Below are 14,229 nucleotides of genomic sequence, written 5' to 3'. Positions count from 1 at the left end.
CACATTAGAATTCCTTGATAGCTGTAATCTACCAGATGCTGTTGAACAGCTGAGTGCATAGCTAATCTCACAAGTTTACTACAACTTCTAAAGCATTTGAAAAAAATAAATAATGGTTATAAAAAAATGCAACATAAAAATGCTTAGCATAATTCTCCTTCAAATACATACAAACCAGGATTAATCCTCAAAAAGTAACTATGAATCATTGTTTCTTAAATAGATGAAATTTAGGGCTCAGAGAATATGGCTAGGGCAAAAAGGCAATCATACTGAAACTATAAACAAAGAATTGTCTAAATTTCTGCCCTACATTTATTTACCAAGACCCAATTACTCATTCATGCTGATAACAATAATATTGTTTATGCACAGCTAATATTTACCATAAACGTAATATTAAAAATACAAGATAAAACAAAACTGAAAAGTAGGTGTTATATTTTGATAAATATTTCAGGCTAAATCCTGGTCTAGTGAATTCATTATTAAAACTTAACACAGACTTCTACTAAATCAGGACTTCTGGTTTCATGTGCCTGCAATGGGCAAATGGGCTCTTAAATCATGCAATCTTGGTGAAAATGGTAAAGTTATAAAAGTACAATATGCAAAGTACATGTGGCAGACAGAAGATAAAACTTTCAGCTATTATTTCACAGAAATGTAGGGGTAGATGAGGCCTTGGGAAAGCACCCACAGTGAACCTGTCCATTTGTTTTGTACCTCATATTTGTCTATGTGTTTTAGAGTCATGCAAAGTGCAAACATAGCATTCCAGCTGAGGTCTCACCAGTGTTGAGCATAGCAGAATAATTTGTTTCATTATCTCATTCCTGACCTTCCTGCAAGTATTTTCCTAAACTACATTATTTCATTTTGTTGTGCCACTACTGTATCACTGTCTTAATTTACCTTGCTATCCAGCATAAGCTCTGGATTCCCTCTGCTGTATAACTGACATATGGTTATTCCTTGTTTTGTTTCTGTGTATGTGAGCTCTGATTTCTTAAGCCTTGATTTTTCAGATTTATTATGTGAATTTATCCTGCTGATTGTGGACCATTATTCCAATTTGTTAAGATAGTCCTGTCCTTCACAGTACTTGCCCTCTCTCTCAGATTGCTCTCACTCATAAATTTTGTAAGCACATTCTTCTCTCCACTATACAAGTGTTTAATTATAATATGAAATAGAAATGACCTTAGGACATTCTCTGCTGGAATCTAACTTAAAATTCCCTCTCAGTTTGAAGAACACTGGTAACTCAACTTTAAGAGCCATTTTTCACTCTGTCTCTACACTCTACTCCACTGTTTCCTTGCAGTATAGAACAATGTCAAACACATTTCTAGGAGTAAGATCGTCAACAACCCCTTTGGCCATGAAGTCAATTATTTCTTTACAGCACAGCTCTTGATGCCTCTTTTAGTCTCTTCTCCTAATGAAAATATCCAGGAGGTTCATAGGCTGAGGACACGAAGGCAGTGCTGGATCTCTGACTCTTCTTACCCATCACTGAGGCCCTCAGCTCTGCTTTTCTCCTCCAGAGAGTAGTAAAGTGTGCCTAGAGAGCTTGGGGGAGAAACTCTGCTCTATAACCCTACACTTCTGCCTCTTCCCTGTCCCATTACCCAGATCTTCAGCATGGAAGATGTCTAGAGAAGAGAGAATGCATTGCAGATGGGGGGACATTGCAAACAAAACCTGCCTATAATGGCTGGGAACCAGTCTAGGAAAATTGGGTTATATTCTCCAATTTTGAACATGTCCCACTCTAAATTTCTCTTAATCTGTTCTGCCTCCCTTTGGGATAAATTTTAAAATAGAGGGAAAAAAAAAAGAAAACAGCAAGAGCAGCTTTTAAAATTTGTTTTAAAAATCCATATGCTTATATCAAAATGACATTGTTTAGTCCCTAAAATGCAATATAAATTGTTTACAAATACATCAATAACGTATTGCAGGAAATGTTAATAGTTTAATGTCAATCTCAATAGCAAGAAAAATCAAATTAGTCAATTATGTCTATTGCCTATTTTTCTCTCTTTCAGATGAACACAAAGAGAGGTTCAAGTAGCAGAGATGAGAAAAAGTAATAACCTACAGCATCCAGGTTTGAACATTAAATGTTTGTCAAGATACTGAAAATCCTGGTTTACTTTCCTTCTCCTTTTCTTCCTTGTTCCTAAATTATATGGTAGATTTGGGGTATTTACAAAAGTTTGATATTTAAAGGTATTCCAGGGGAAAAAAAAAGGTTTTTTTCCAGGATTGGAGCTGGTAAGAAATGGTGAGGTTTCATGAAGTAGCAGAGCTAAATGGGGTGAGATTTGCATAACAACTGCCATATCAACACTGACATCAGCTAGCACTCTCAGAGCTGAATGTTAAAAATAATTTGGGCCCATTGGTGCAAACAATACTTTTTAAACAAAGATTTTGATGTCTGAATTACTGCATTAAAGGTGATTCTGCAACCAACACAATAATAGAATTTCTTTTTAAAAAAATCCCAAAAGCCATACACTACAAAATTATAAAACACATTTTTTGGGTGAATGGAATGTTTACTTTTAAAACAACACTTACTCTCTCAAGAATAATACAAAAGAACAGAAAGAAGTCTATAATATTTTCCTTCAGGGATTTCTTAAATAATGTTTTACTCAGGGCCAAGTAAAAAAGCATTCTGCATACTCCTGGCCCCTATGAAAAAAAGTATGTTGTGTAATTCCTAGGTTCCAAAGGACTTCTCAAAGATAGGAGATAAAGAACATGTGTTTGACCCATCTTTTCCTTCTGATATACAGAAGGAAATATTCAAAATCCAAAATTCACCAAAGCTCTTGGTTTAAATTTGCTATATGGGTTATAATCCCTTGTGAATTCCTTTCAGTTATAAGCCTTGAAGTTTACACTTATATGCATGTATATGGTATGAGTTTGTGTGAAATTTTGGTTAAAACAAATCTTTAAATATAACAGATGTTCACTGTGTTTGCCTCTATAGTGCTGGGTAAAAACACTAAAGTTGTTCCAATGTATGGTCATAATATTTTCCCTTTCTTTTGGCAGACATCAGATGCCTTTAACTTCATTCAAACTCAAATGAGCAGTGCTGTAGAGGCAGTGAAGGTCTGATCTCATCTTCTGTCTAAAGTGATGTAAATTAGATGTCCAGGACAGAAGTTGACCCATCTTGTGTTACTGTTCTCTCCCCCCACCCTTGTTGTTAAGCCCAGGAAAGGATCCCCCATCATTCTGCTGGATTTAGTAATTAGGAGGTCAAGAAATGCCTTTCTGTGTCCAGGTAATGGTTCATGTTATCCCCAAACTGACAATTGCAGTAGCAGATGGTGCAGAGTGAGAAGAGTCTCTGTTCAGAATAAATGTTGACACAAATTTTAACAACAGAGGACAGGATCCAGGACAATGCCAGATACACATTGCTTTTGAAAATTATCAATTCTATGATACTTTTTAGAAAAGAAAACTATTTTAATATTCTCTCATAGCAGACATAGCCTGTTGACTGTTCAAATAGACAAGATGAAGATCTCACTCCAATTTGCTCCACTGCTCTACATTACCTTTTTGCTTTCTGGTAACATGTTCCCTAATTCTGTGACCTTTCCTGTTGAAAGTACTTGGACACATATTAACCATTATAACATCATTCAGCTTTTCTAATTTGAAAGATGCAATTCCAGGTGTGGACCAGTATTCATCTCCTGAGCACAATCTCTTGGTTTTAAATACCTCTGTGGGCATCCTGTTGGTTTTCATAATTTGATCTTTCTTATTCATTTTGTTAACTAATGCAACTAAATAATGTATACAAATATCAACTATAATAACTGTGGGGGGAAAATAAAACAAGCAGGAAATAAAATTAATTATTACAGCATCTCACTGATATGATAAATATTTCATGTTTAATCTTCAATTTTTTTTTCTAAATACCTTTTATCTGTACCACTTTTTCTTTCTATGCTACTACCTAAGATAGATTATTCCTAATCCTTAACCCAACTTGAAAATTATATAATAATGGCTATAGTTTATTACATCATTAGGAAATCATAAAGCATTGCTTATATTTTTATTACTGTTTTTGACCCCTTCCATGTGTTCTTGACAACCATACAGTTGCATTCACTCCTTCAATGACAAACTCTTTGCTCCACCAGAAAACTGAATCAGAGAGTAGACTTTAAAAAAACTTCTTTAATTTTTTCCTGTCCCTACCATAACATAATCAAAGATTATTTGCTACTTGAGGCATAGTGATCCACACAGACTGCCAGTTTTCATTCATGTCCCTTCAGAATTACTTAAGGTTGTGTGTTTTAGATCTTTTGCTGCCAGCATTTAAACAACAGGGATGCTCAGAAACATTCTGTGTCAGTGGAATTTGAGTGGGTGGATTGCCTTCAAGTACTTTGTTATGGGCAAACAACACTAAATTTTGGCATTAATAGCCATGACATTATTGTTATCACATGACATTATTATTATCACAGAGATAAGAAATTAATTTCTACAAGAGCTTTCAACAGTCAAAGCAGATTGATGGTTTACTACATTTAGTTCTATGCCTACTGCTTGCTCCATTTCCTGGATACTTGTCTGACTTTGGAAGCCCACAAGCAGTTCAGTCAACTACTGTGCATCCTGGTAGTCATTGTTGGAGCTTTTAGAGATATAAGAGATAACTGCATTCTCATCTTTTGCCAGGGATGTTGCAACAGAGCTTATATTTCACAAAGTCACTAAAACATAAAGTCATTAATTTTGTGAACAGTAGCAACATTTGCAAATATACTGTCTTGGTTTAAGACAATTATATGGGGTGGACAGTCCAAAATTAGTTAGCTCCCTTTTAACCACTCCCTTTTCACCAATAAGGAGAATGCCAGATGATACAGGTGAAAAAATACCAGTTTGCTAAAAACAAAACATCAACAATCAATATAATATCAATCAGCACAATATTGCCGAATCCCATGGACTCCCGGGAGCAAATTAAGACAAGAAGGTGGAGAAGGCCCTCCTCAGTATGGTGGCCTCCATAGCAGACCATGGATCAAAAGATAGAGACAATATGGCAGAGAAGCCCCACATGGCTGAACCTTTGCCCTGCAAGTTAGGAGCTACAAAGCAGTTCTAGTAGCAGGTGAGGCGTGCCAGCTCCATCTGGGGCAGCTCTGAACCTGCAGTCAGTCCCGTTGTTTCTTTTGGGCCAGCTGGACCCAGTTGGTGTCAGTGCTGCAGTTCTGGGTTGCTTCTGCGTTGCAGCGGAAATAAAAATGGATTTGCTGGGCACTGAAACTCACAGGCCTGGCCTCACAGCTCTGCATCCAGAGATGGGGTTGGTCCTTGCAACTGAGGCCAAAAAGTTGTTGCCAAATTTGCTCCAAAACAGTTTAGGATTGTGGAATGCAGTTTCTTGGAGACTTCTCCCTCTCTCCCCCTCCCTCCTTCTCCGTCAGAAACCACGCTGCTCCAAGGGGTGGGACCCCCCAATAAACCCTCACCTAATCAGCACCCTCAGAAGCCGTGTGGAGTCTCCTTGCCTGCTGGCTGCTACCAGCGAACACACAGCTTAGAGGGTCCCCCAGGGACTCCCCAGGGAGCCCCCTCAAAGGAACCCCTACAAAGAACTTCATGTTTCTGTTGCCTGTCCCTTACCAGCACCCAGGGCCAAGCTACTCCATGAACCCGAGATAAAACATCCTGGTTCTGCTCCAGGTTCCCAGGTCTTAAAGTGATAATTTTAAGCAGGTTGGCATAGAAAAAAATATGGAATACAATACACTTGATTTTGGTTACTCAGAACACATACAAATACTTCTACACTGGAAAATGCCGACTTCTAGGAACAAAGGTTGGGGAGGTTCTTTACAAGGAAGCTGAGAGAAATACAGAAACATGCTTGAAGTTGCTCACCTGAGAGTCTGAATAACTGAAATGTGATAGCTATTTCTTTTGAAAACAAATGATAAAGCATCACTGACTTGGACAATTACAACAGTCTGAGAGAGACTTTAAATAATTTGTGCACATAACATCACATTTTAATCCCTTAGAGAGCTGAGGGGATGCGAAATACAGGAAAATAAAATGAAATCTTGCAATGATTTGTCAGTATGTTCAGGATTATAAATTTGTGTCTGCTTTATACACTTTCACAGGTTTGCAAAGATACCACCTTAAATATTGTAGCATTGAAAATATGCTACTTTCTAGCTGGAAAATTTGGTTTGTATTTGATTAATGTTTTAATATTTTCTATGATGACACTTTGACATTTACTTCATGTACTGGTTAGCTCTTGACTTGCAAGGCATTTTGTAAATAGTTTTCTGTGGGAACTTTTAAAATCAGGTGTGTCAAGTGTCACAGCAGGAAGTGGAATCAGACTGTTACAAGAATTGGGATCAGTGAGGTAAACGATTAATTTGTTGATATTGTGAAAAATTCAAAACTGGGCCTCTAACAGTCCTTATTTTTCTCATGCAGGAATTATATTCAAAGGAATTATTGACTCACATCCATGCAAGATAGTTGCATGACTTGACTGTTAAAATAGACAAGATGAGCCTGACAAAAGCAACTCAACTGTAGGTGTAAGTATGCAAAATGATTAATCACAATTAAGTCAAATACAATTTAAAAAAATATTTACCAATTGTGAAGTCTACTGCAAGGTTAATATGTTGAGGATTTTCAGTACTAGGAAGTCAACTGAAGACAGGAATTGTAAGGCTGAGTGCTTATTTCAAGTCCATGATTTACTGAGCTTTCGAATCCAGATAGTCTTTTTTTCTTGAGAAGAGCTCTTGGCTTTTAACAAGTTACTGTATCAAAAGCCTTACTGATCTTCAAGTCATCAGCTTACCCAAAGTGACAGCTTATGACAAAGATATGGGCAGCTCCTCAATTAAAAAGAAATTGGAATCACAATTAGATTATTATTTTTTCTTGTAAAAGCATTTCATACCCTTACTATTGACCTGTCACAAGGCACTGGCTGAGATCACAGCATAATGACATGGTTCAGAACTCCTTTGATGTCTAGCAAAAGCCTAAAAATACTATTATTGAAATATTTCATCACCAGAACTTTTAAAATATTTTTATAATCCCCAAGTTGAAAAGGTCATTACAATGTAAAGACATTGACAACCATATGAATAAAACCCTCCTATATAGGCAAAGTCCCACATAAAACTATCCAATGACTTCTAATTATTTGAATTTCATGAGACAGAACAAAGAAGACAAATTAGCTAAAGCACACTTTGATTGCAAATGAAAATACCACTTAACACTCTAACAGCTGAAAGAGCACAAATATTGAGTAAGTGGTACAATGTATTAAAAATCTTCATCTCACCCTTGAGGTACACATGAGCTAGAAAAAATATAAATGTTTCTATTATTATACTGCATAATACTTCTCTCTGCAACTCTTCATGCTCATGCATTTTGTTAAAAAATCGAAAAAACACAAAAAGAGGGACTTGTTTGTTCAATGTTCTTTTGGTTTGATTCCTGTAGGATCACATGGTAAAAGCCAGACAGACGCAGATCCTTTTCTCAGCTACACTATTACTGGTCAAAGCAATGTACTTTCACTGAAGTTGGTGAAATTATAATTGTTTAAGTGTTGAAATACTGACAGGAGTAATTCCAGTACCCAGTTGCCCAACTTCTAACTCGGGTAATTCTCCCATTAAGTTAAGGGAAATAGCCTAGATAAAGTGTAGAAAATCAGGCACTTAGTCATGATGCCAGAGAAAATGTTAAAGTTTGTGCTATGAAATAACCTTATATGAAGGATAAATGCTTTAATACCATGATGGACCATAATTAGTTTCTTACACTGATGTGAAAGACAGCTACAACACCTTAGAAGGTGTCAAAGATTCATGAAATGTCCCATGATCCACTATTTCATCAGCCAGGGGAGGTACAGAAGGTGTTTCTACCTAGCTCAGCATAACACAAATCCTGTGGACCAGGTGTTTCCTGGATTTTTCCCCCCCCCTACTCGAGGGATACCATCAGCAACCACCACTTTGAGAAGACTCCAACCACTGAGAAGGCCAGAAAAAGAAAACCAATAGGATGTCACTGAAATCTCTGTAGTGGTGATATTTTTTTCTATTAAATCTGTTTCTCTGTCATTCTCTTTCTCTCCCCCTCACTCTTTCTTTTCTCCTCTTTCTCTACCTTACATTTACTGTGAAATAAAAATCTATACTATCTTGACTTCAGCATATTGTCTTATTTGTGCCTTTACTCCAAATCTCTCTAGTAACTGTAATAATCAGATCTTAACATTATTTTCACTCACACACAGTCTATTCCTGTATTCTTAGCAGATACTACATTGTAAATAATCCCTGAGCTTGTCTTCCATGTGCTAAATGCAGCTACTTTAAAATTAGACCTTGACCAGCAATTTTCTTCCTGAATACTTTCAGAAAACAGCATCTGATTTGAGAACACTCATTTGTCACAGATTTAATTTACAGTTAGAAAACTAGCTCATATACAGTGTTACAGGAGTGAATTTAAGTCAGTTGGAAATGTGTGGAAAGACAGCTTCAATACATTTGGAAAAGCTGACAAAAACTACATCTAACAAATAAATCATGTCTGAAAACACAAAGAGAAAACCACTGTCACTTTTTTTTAATCTTCCTTAATTATGAAGAACAAAAACAGTCATGGCATCTGTGCAAGAGAGAATTGTTGTAGTCCAACTCAGATTCTTTATGTAAAGTTTCAGTTTCACAGAACCCACCAGGGAAAATACTCAACAAAGATGAATATAAAATTGAGACAAAAATCTATTTCCTCTTATTTGAGGAAAGCTGTGATTATTCAGGTAATACCACAGAATCACGGCATTGTTATGTTGGAAGGGAATTTCAGGGATCATCAGTCCAACTCCTTAGTCAAGGCAGAGTCACCTAGAGATTACAGGAAAGCATCCAGGTGGGTTTTGAATATCTCCAGAGAAGGAGACTCCACAACCTCTCTGGGCAGCCTTTTCCAGTGCTCTGTCACCCTCAAAGCAAAGACGTTTTTCCTCATGTTGACATAGAACTTCTATTTCAGTCTACGCCCATATCAGTACCAGAACTTATAGTAGCGCATATATTTTAGCAAGCCTCCTTTTAAAGTAAAAAAACTACAAGTGCTAGTTAAAGAAAAGTCTAAATTTTGTAATTAGCACCATTTTTCTGGTGTTTTAATAGGTGTTGAAATTGATAAACCATCTATGTTGCCGATTTGCATATTTCAGAATCAAATAAACTGAAATAGTATGGGTTTCATTGGAACTGCAAGAGTTGCTCCAAATACAACACGGCATTTGTATTTTCCTCACAGTCTTATATTAACTTGGCTAAGAGCTATCCTGTAATATAAGAATTCCACCACTCCAGTAATTTGGCATAGCTGCAGTCCTTATGACAACGCAGGACACTAACACTTTCTTTCTGGACACCACCTGCATAAACAACACTGACAGACTACCATATTTAGGGGTTGTCAAAACATTGTGACAGCAAGTTTTAGTAATCTAGAACTGGCATCGTAATTAAGATGGGCTCAAGTTCTACTGAAAATATAAAAATCACTTTTTTCATGAAGTGAAATATGAAAAATTTGAAATTAAAAATAAATTACTTTGCTCATAAAGTGAGCAAAGTAGAAATTAGATTCCCTGCCAGTTTTCAACTTGTTAGCCAGTTAGACTGGAGCTCTGAAAAATCATTCTTCCTCTACTTAGATAATGCAGGCTAAAATATACTTTTAATTTAATAAAGATGAAGAAATTTACTCAGCCTAATGGTTTAAATATGAACTACTCTAGACAGAAAATTAATTCAAAGTGGAATTACTATTCTATTTACAGTTAATCAGTATTAGAATATCAGTCAATGAAATCAAAGTAGTCCCAGCACAGACATGCTGGGTTTGTACCACTCCAATAAAAAATATCATTCCCATAAGGAATGAAGGAATGTAATAATAAGAACAGGTTTTTTGTTTTGTTGTTTTTTTGGGGTTTTTTTATGAGAAGAACAGAGGTTATGACAGAAATCTCCAGAGTAGACACCTGTTATAAAAATGAGGTGCTTCAGCTTAATCATTTAAAAACAGTGGTAAAACGTCTATCGGTTTAAAATCAGCTCAATATGTCTAGATGATAACAGAAATAAAAATTTCTTGTGTTTCAGTAAATCACAAACAGAGATAAGCTGTTGACTAAAGAACTAAGGGTAGGTTAAATTCTTGTAGTTCTACTTTAATTAAAAGCAAAGAAAATTAATTTTTCCATGGACTACATACCTACCATACAAGGGTCAACAATACTTAATGCTGAGCATCTGCCAGCTATTCCTTTGCTTTCCATTTGACATTAAAATCAAGTGTAACTGTTTATTATAGACAGCTCTAGAATATTCATCATTTATCATCATAGAAAGTACATGTCAATAGATACTAGTTTCTGCCACAGAAATAGTATTTTAACATACAAAAAGGACATAATTCACTGTGCAAACATTATTTTTATTCTCTAAAGCTAATTTCATCTCTCTAGGTTTTTATATGGATATTTGCAGATTCCCTTGCTCTACTGTAGGGTGCATAATCTAGATATTAAGTAGACACACCAAGGCAATGCAGTAAAGTAAGTAACAGATGCAGGTTTTAACACAAGTGGTACATTTATTGTTATTCAAGTTGAGCCATGTGAATGCTAAATTTATTGATTCAACTTTCCAGTTTGATTATTAGCCATTTAGGTCCCCAAAATATAAAGTACATGCACAGTAAAAGTTTGACACCCACCCAGAAATCTATGCCAAAGTATTTTTATTAAATGTCATACTTTTAAAATCAATTATTTTTGGATGCTTAATTTAGAACACTTGGTTTTCACAGAAAACTTTTCTAATTTTTGGTTGCTAAAAAAAGCCTAAAAATGCAAATCTGAAGCACTGGAAGACAATAAAGCAGACTACACCAACTAGGAATGTGTATCTTTCTCAAGTGTCCAATTTTTAAATCATACAATTATATTTTTTTTACCTAAACTATGATTTGGAATGCTTGAGATGAAAATATTATGAAAAATGTGACACAGATACTAAGATATCAGGAATTGCTTCTAACACCCAGTCACATGCAAAAATCAAAGTGACAGAACTGGATGACAAGAAGGCAGTATGCAGCAGTAAATGCATGTGACATCTCTCAAGATATTTACTGCAGATCCCATAGTAGGGCAGAAGTTACCAAGCTAACTGTAAGCAGCTTGGTTTGGAACTAGAGGTAATTTAGATTCAGCAACAAATAACTATTTAGATGTATGGAAACCATATGCATGCAGAAATGTTTACTGTGGCTGTCAGAGCCATGACTGATGGAATGGCAGAGTCTACAGGCTCATGTGTAACCTTACCAAGCAGTGGGAAATACCAGACAGCTGTGAGCATTGCTAAATCACTCAACTTTACCCTTGAATTTTATAGAGTTTGGCCTCTTTTGAAAAGTCTCCTTTGAACTGCAAATCATAGTCCTTAACTTCACCATTTCCCTCTCAAGTGCAGCAGTAATGATTTAAAACTCTGCATCCACTTGGTTAGATCATTTCTCCTTCTGCCAATAATGTGATTCAAACTAACTCAGCCATCTCTATACAGCTGTGTTATGTAGGGATGCAGAATGAAACTAATTTAGATCCATGATTCAGGGATCATTCAACAGGGGTCTTTAGAACTGTTATGAGTTTCCATAAAAGACATAGAAGAGTAATTAAAAATTGATAGAAAAGATTCCACAGAGACTAAGTGAATGAAAAGAGGAAAGAAAAGGCAAATTTCCCAAAATATTTCCTCCACAATTTACCGTTATTTCCCTTCCCATCTTCCTTTAACCAAGACTGAAAAACTACCTCATTAATAAGAAAATTAAAGCATGTCAGCCTTGTTTTCAAAGAAATAAACAGAAAATTTGTGAGGATGGACAACAGCATGTCTCCTAGTTACAGAAGTAAGAGGTGTTTAGCTTTAGGGATGACCCAAAATCATGTATTCCGTATCTTCTCTATATCAACGCAGGGAAGTTAGTTTAGTGTTTCTTCAAGGCACGGAGTCAGGATCAGAACTTCAGTGTTTTACCCCAGCTCATGGCAGGGCAGGCGTGCCAGATCCCTTCAAACACAGAACAGACAGGCCAATCCCTTCACTGCTGCCACCCGCCATTCCGGGGAGGCGTGCACTGCTGTTCCATGGGTGCACTCTGGAGAGAAAGCCTGCTGAGCTGCTCCAATGCCCCGGCACCACTGAGTCCCTTTGGACAAAACCAGTTTTTCCCAGGTTTTGTTTTATTGCTGCTCTCCACTGTTTTGTCTGTTCTCAGGGGAGGGAGTTTGTTTTCTTGGAACCGGGTTGTTGTCGTGTTGTTTCATTTGTTCACTCTCTCAGCCTCATTGCCCAGAGCAAGGACGGTCCCACACTGTGTCCATGTTCCCCGGCACAATTAGCAGGACCTCCAGGATCTCCTCTGGCATCGTGGGTGGGAGTTGAACTGCCTGCCTTTGTATTTTTTGGTTATTGCTGTTTTCTTAATAAACTGTTATTCTTTCACTTACATCTCTGCATATTTGTCTCTCCTTATTGGTACAGGGGACAGGTTAAAACTCCAGGGAGGTAGTTTATCTTGGAGACTCCACGCCATAAATTGTTTTAAACTAAGACAGTGGGCAAACAAGGGAAGATTCCAGTGGTGTTAACAATAACACAATCCAGAGCATATTTTCTCTCAGAATAGATAATTTTGTCATTACTCTGCTGAGGTGTGAATCTGGAGTAATTATATTTAAATCAACAAATATCGAATGATAAACAACATTTATTACAATACCTAATTATGTAAACAACATTTTTCAGCCACTACTAAGTCAATTCTGAAAATCTGCTATTCAGGTATGCAAAGAACTGGAGTTTTCCAAAGTGTGATGAGATGATTATATTGCTCATATTCACATACTTTTCTGTCTATCAGCTCTACTGCAAAAAAGGCAAGTTAAATGGCTGTTAAAATTTAATTGCTTTTCATTATTTTTCTTCTTTCAAAGGTGAGGAAGGAATACACATGACAGATGACAATTCCACCTGTATCAAGTTCTTTAAATCCCTCTCCCATCCCCCCCTTTTTAAAATAATTTCATAGTAAGTTTGAACATGTAGCAAAGATTTCCTTGAACAAATCAAAAGTGTCTAAGACATCTCACGTTTCATGACCTTTTGTAGCTAGCCCTAAGTAAAATTCTGACATTCTTACTTGATTTAATGTCAAATCCACAATTCAGTGGCTTTTCACCACTTCTTGGGTTGAAGTATGCTATTTTCACCAGCCTGGACAGTTTTCAGTGTATGCTTTTTGCAGCTCAATCTTCATTTTATGTTCAGCTCCAATGTTACAAGGAGCTATTTAAGAAAAAGGTGTCAAGCACAGTACAATCTGTTTAGTTATACTGATTGGTTGGTGTCAGGCCTAAACACTTGAGTTAGTTCAACCTGGTACCACCCGAGTACTTATGCGCATTGCCCAAGGTGGTTTTATTTCTCAGCACCTGTGGCTGTCCTAACCTCCACTTATCTGTATAGTTCTGTTCAGTCTACTGTGGCAGTTATGAGGGGATCCATGCTTCTAAAAACTGTAAGCACAACAAAACTAAGAACACTCAGATTCTTACAGAAAGTTCCTATTTTCAAGCAGATCGCTCACATAATTCCAATTAAGAAGTCAAGGATTGCCTGTGCAGTGGAGAACACAAAAGAAATGGTGTAAACTTTAATTCAGATGATTCAAAAGTTTTAGACAAATAAGAGTTTTCTGAGCTGGTAACTGATGCTTCCACAAATAAGGACACAAACAATTCATTTTGGAAACAAGATTATAAGAGCTTTGTTTCTTTTCCGTCCTGACAAAAAGCATTTCTTACCATTTGCTAAGTCCACCGCCACACCAACAGGGGACACCAATCACAAAGCGTGACATAAGTATCCTTGACATCAGTCCTATTCAGGAAGGAAAGAAAATATCAAAAGCAGGCAATAAAATAGACTTTCTTTCTTTAGAGAAACATAATTAAATTGTGGGCACATTTTATATTCAAAGGCACTCAGGAGTATT

The 14,229-nt window shown here is 36.5% G+C and overlaps 1 long non-coding RNA gene across 3 annotated transcripts in view; it reads right to left on the bottom strand.

The window, feature by feature from the left end:
* The window catches only part of LOC135296976 (uncharacterized), a 63,715-nt gene that overhangs the window by 44,103 nt on the left and 5,383 nt on the right, over positions 1 to 14,229 (bottom strand). For 2 of the 3 annotated variants that reach the window (XR_010358975.1, XR_010358976.1), the window contains exon 3: positions 9,177 to 14,114. This is a non-coding gene — a long non-coding RNA (uncharacterized LOC135296976). Of the gene's footprint in view, positions 1 to 9,176; positions 14,115 to 14,229 lie in introns of those variants that run through there. The other variant, XR_010358977.1, reaches the window with a different exon arrangement.

This window comes from Passer domesticus, chromosome 1 (genome assembly GCF_036417665.1).
Source record: "Passer domesticus isolate bPasDom1 chromosome 1, bPasDom1.hap1, whole genome shotgun sequence".
Lineage (NCBI taxonomy): Eukaryota > Metazoa > Chordata > Aves > Passeriformes > Passeridae > Passer > Passer domesticus.
This window is presented reverse-complemented; position numbering and strand designations above follow the sequence as displayed.